The following is a 4,513-nucleotide window of genomic DNA, read 5'->3' as shown; positions in this document are numbered from 1 at the left end:
ATCCATCCATCCATCCATCCATCCATCCATCCATCCATCCATCCATTGTGTTAAGCACATTTGTACATCTGTTGCCATCATCATTCTCAAAACATTTTCTTTCTACTTGAGCCCTTGCAATCAGCTCCTCATTTTCCCCCTCCCTGATGAACCCTTGATAATTTATAAATTATTGTTTTTTCAAGTTTTACACTGTCCGACGTCTCCCTTCACCCACTTTCTGTTGTCCATCCCCTCTGATCGATTCCCCCTTTCTATCTCACCTGCCCCTTGCCCTCCTGGTACCGTTACTCTCATTATTGGTCCTGAGGGGTTTATCTGCCCTCAATTCCCTGTGTTTCCAGTGCTTATCCGTACCAGTGTACCTCCTCTGGTCTAGCCAGATTTGTAAGGTAAAATTGGGATCATGATAGTAGGGGGTGGGGAAGAAGCATTAAAGAACTAGAGGAAAGTTGTATGTTTCATCGGTGCTACGCTGCACCTTGACTGGCTCATCTCCTCCCTGAGATCTGTAAGGGGATGTCCAGTTGCCTACAGGTGGGCTTTGGGTCTCCACTCCACACTCTCCCTCATTCACAATGACATGATATTTTGTTCTTTGATGCCTAATATCTCATCCCTTTGACACCTCGTGATCACGCAGTCTGGTGTGCTTCTTTCATGTGGGCTTTGTTGCTCCTGGGCTAGATGGCCACTTATTTATCTTCAAGCCTTTACGACCCCAGATGCTATATAGCCAAGTACCATCAGTTTCTTCACCACATTTGCTTATCCACCCATTTGTCTTCAGCAGTCGTATCAGGAAGGTGTGCATCATGGAATGCCAGTTTAATAGTACAAAGTTCTTGTATTGAGGGAGTACTTGAGTGGAGTATATATACACATAGATCTATTTCCCTATCTTCATATATAAATATATTTACATGTGTACATGCCTGTATTTAGACCTCTATAAATGCTCTTTGCCTCCTAGTTCTTTCCTTTGACTTTCCTCTTATTCCACTATCATGCTCAGCCTTCATTTGGGTTTCAGCAATTCCTCTTGGTTACATTGCCCTTCATCAAGCCCTACCTCCTCACCACTGATTTTGGACCACTTGTTCCTGGGTTTGTTAACTTCACTTCCTTCCCCCCCACCTCTCCCTCTCTCATGTCCCCCCTCACCCCCCCAGAACAATCGGCCCTGTTGTTTTCTCCTCCAGATTGTTTATCCCACCTATCTTATCTAGATAGACCTGCAGGGATAATAATGTGCACAAAAAAACAAGACTGAACAAACCAAAGCAACAAAAGAAAACAAACACCACCACCACCAAAAAACAATGACAAGAAAAAGAAAAGCCTGTCAATAGTTCAAGGTCTGTTTGTTGATCTTTAGGAGTGTTTCCTGGTCGAATCTGATGGGGTGCATGCCCTGGCTCCAAAGTCTATTTTTGTTATTCCCTGGGGACTTCTTTGCTCTGTTCCCCTTGCTGTTCTGTTGCACGCCTTAGTGTTTTGCCTTGGTGTGGTGCGGTCAGATTAGGCTCAATTCCAGCACTGTGTCTCCAGTGTTTTCCCCCCATAGGGCTATGGGTCAATGAGGGATGTTGTGTCTCATAGTGGGGCTGGCCATATGGCCTTCTTTGTGCTTTGACTGTTCTGAGCAGGAATATCATTCTCAAGGCTTGGTGGGCCAGGATGTGCTCCACTCTCTTTTCCCCTCATTTGCTCCCTTGTGTTCTGATCAGACATGTCCCTCTCCCTGAGCTGCAGCTTCAGTGCTGTCCTCTGAAGTAAATTCTTCTGGGGGGAGTGGGCCTGTTCATGTAGTTGAGATTGGGGCCGGCCCCTCATTCTTTTTTTTTTTTCATTCTTTAAAAAAAAATCATTTTATTAGGAGTTCTTACAGATATTATAACAATGCATAGTTCCATTAGATCAAGCATGATTGTACAGTTGCTGCCACCATCAGTTGTCATTTGATTCTTGACTGCTGATTCCATGAGCATTGATTGGAACCGCAAGCAAAAGGGAATCCTTGATGACTTCAATCTGTTCTTCCTCCATCATGCTGTTGTTGCTTACTGGTCCAGTTGTGAGGATTTTTGTGTTTTCAACACTGAATTACAATCCGTATTGAAGGTTGTAGTCTGACCTTTACTGGTAAGCTCTTCAAATATTCTTTGCTTTCAGCAAGCAGGTTGTGTCATTTGCATATGAAAAGTTCTGAATGAGTCTTCTCCCAATCATAATGCTGTCTTCTCCTTCATATAGTTCAATTTACTCAGCAAACAAATTGAAGAGTGTAGTGACAGGTCACATCCCTGACACACACTTGTCCTGATTTTGAACCATGCAGGACGCACCTGTTCTGCTCACAGGACTCTCCGTGTACAGGTTCCCCAGGAGGACAACGACGTGTACTGCGACTGCCATTCTCCACAATACTCTCCACGGTGACAAACACAAATAAGCATCTTTTCGGTCTTATCTGATTTCAGCCAAGATCCAGCGACGTCAGTAACTGCATCCCTCATTCTATGTCTTCTTTGGCTTCCAGCTCGATTTTCTGGAAGGTTCCTGTCTATGTGCTGTGGCAAGCATGGCGGAACTCATTTTCAACAAAGTTTTACTTGCATGTGTTAGTCATGAGATTTGAAGACCTTTCAACAGAGTGAGACATAAGTACAAAAGCGACAGAGGTGCACGACATCTTGCTGCCTCCATGAACAAAGGCTGTTTTCAGAATTGCTGAATATTTCTATCTTCTATGCCCACAGTTTTGGGTTTGGCACCCCTACAAAGCTGCTGCGAGTTCCTCATGGGGTGGTGGTGACTGTTGTGTTTCTGTCTTCTTTTTTTTTTACCAACAGATAAATCAATTTATTAAAATAGTTGATTTAAGCATCTGCAATGGTGACTTCAACCTCTACTCCAGGCTCAATACTGATGGAAGTGATCTGCTTCACTATCTCAGACGGACTGTGCAAGTCAATGAGACGCTTGTGGATCCTCATCTGGAATCGATCCCAGGTCTTAGAACCTTCCCCACAGGGAGTTTTTCTGGTCGTAATTCTCAGTCTTGGTAGGCATCCTAACTGGTCCCTTCACTTTCAGGTTTTTCTCCTTAGCCCCTCTGATCAAGTCAGCACACACTTTCTCCAAGGATTTCACGTTGCGGCTGGTCAGAGTAATTCTAATTCGGTGAATGGCCACCTCTGGTTCCACAGGTGTCTTTCCGGTGTCCTTAAATGCCATGGCGGCGGGGCGCTTCCTGACCGACTTGTTCCTCGGAGAGAGCGAACAGCGGTGAGTCAGGAATGGGAGCGGGGGACGGAGCGGGAAGACGGCCGACGGCCGCGTCTTCCTCAAAGAGCGTGTTTCTGTCTTCTTTTGATGCTGTTCCAACATGCACCACACGCTTTCTTCCAGCTTCCCCACATTGTGCCTCCTTTTCTAACCTTTCCTTTTCCGTCATGGATTAAAGGGACAGGATCCCTAGGTGGTGCTCGCGGTTGGCTCTAGGGCTTGAGTCTAAGGTAGGTGATTCCAATTCACCCAGGGGGATGCAGAAAGGAAGGCCAGCCCATCTGCTTTCCTGAAGATTAAGAAAACTCAAGCCCATGGCCACCAAGTAGATTCTAAAGCATAGTGACTTTAGGGTTTCCAAGACTGTACATCTTCATGGGAGTAGACAGTCTCATCTTACTCCCAAGGAGTGGCAACATATGTGCAAATGTGCTTGGTATAATGGATGTATGGGTTGTTATAAGAACTGGAAGAACCCCCAATAAAATGATTTATGGCTCGTGGTTTTGAACCATGAACCTTGTTGCCCAGCCCCTCACCCAGAGCACCCGCAGGCAGCTAGGGCTCCTTGAGACGGCAGCCAGGACCACCCTGGGGAGCAGTTCTTCGCTGTATCAGCCCAAGGGTCTCCTTGCGTGAGAATCAATTTGACAGCAGTGCTTTGGTTTGGGATGATTAAACAATACAGTGTCCAAATTAACAAACAAACTGAACAGAGACGGACTTCATGCCTTGTGAAATTTAAAGGTGGTAAAAACATTGTGTGTGTGTGTAGTAGTGTGTGTGTGTGTGTGTAGTAGTGTGTGTGCGTGTGTGTAGTAGTGTGTGCGTGTATAGTAGTGTGTGCGTTTGTAGTAGTGTGTGCGTGTGTAGTAGTGTGTGCGTGTGTAGTAGTGTGTGTGTAATAGTGCGTGTGTGTAGTGCGTGTGTGTAGTAGTAGTGTGTGTGTAGTAGTGCGTGTGTAGTAGTTTGTGTGTGTAGTAGTTTGTGTGTGTAGTAGTGTGTGTAGTAGTAGTGTGTGTAGTAGTGCGTGTGTGTAGTAGTGTGTGTGTAGTAGTATGTGTGTAGTAGTGTGTGTAGTAGTGTGTGTGTGGTAGTATGTGTGTGGTAGTGTGTGTGTGGTAGTGTGTGTGTAGTAGTATGTGTGTAGTAGTGTGTGTAGTAGTGTGTGTGTGGTAGTGTGTGTGTGGTAGTGTGTGTGTGGTAGTGTGTGTAGTAGTAG

General features: G+C 45.4%; 1 pseudogene; it reads right to left on the bottom strand.

Moving 5' to 3' along the window:
- Nucleotides 1-2,850: 2,850 nt before the first annotated feature.
- Nucleotides 2,851-3,294, bottom strand: LOC142458185 (small ribosomal subunit protein uS10-like; annotated as a pseudogene).
- Between the last annotated feature and the right edge of the window lie 1,219 nt (nucleotides 3,295-4,513).

The sequence above is a fragment of the Tenrec ecaudatus genome, chromosome 10 (genome assembly GCF_050624435.1).
Source record: "Tenrec ecaudatus isolate mTenEca1 chromosome 10, mTenEca1.hap1, whole genome shotgun sequence".
NCBI lineage: Eukaryota > Metazoa > Chordata > Mammalia > Afrosoricida > Tenrecidae > Tenrec > Tenrec ecaudatus.
Note: the sequence above shows the minus strand (reverse complement) of the source record. Positions and strands in the feature narration are given on the sequence as shown.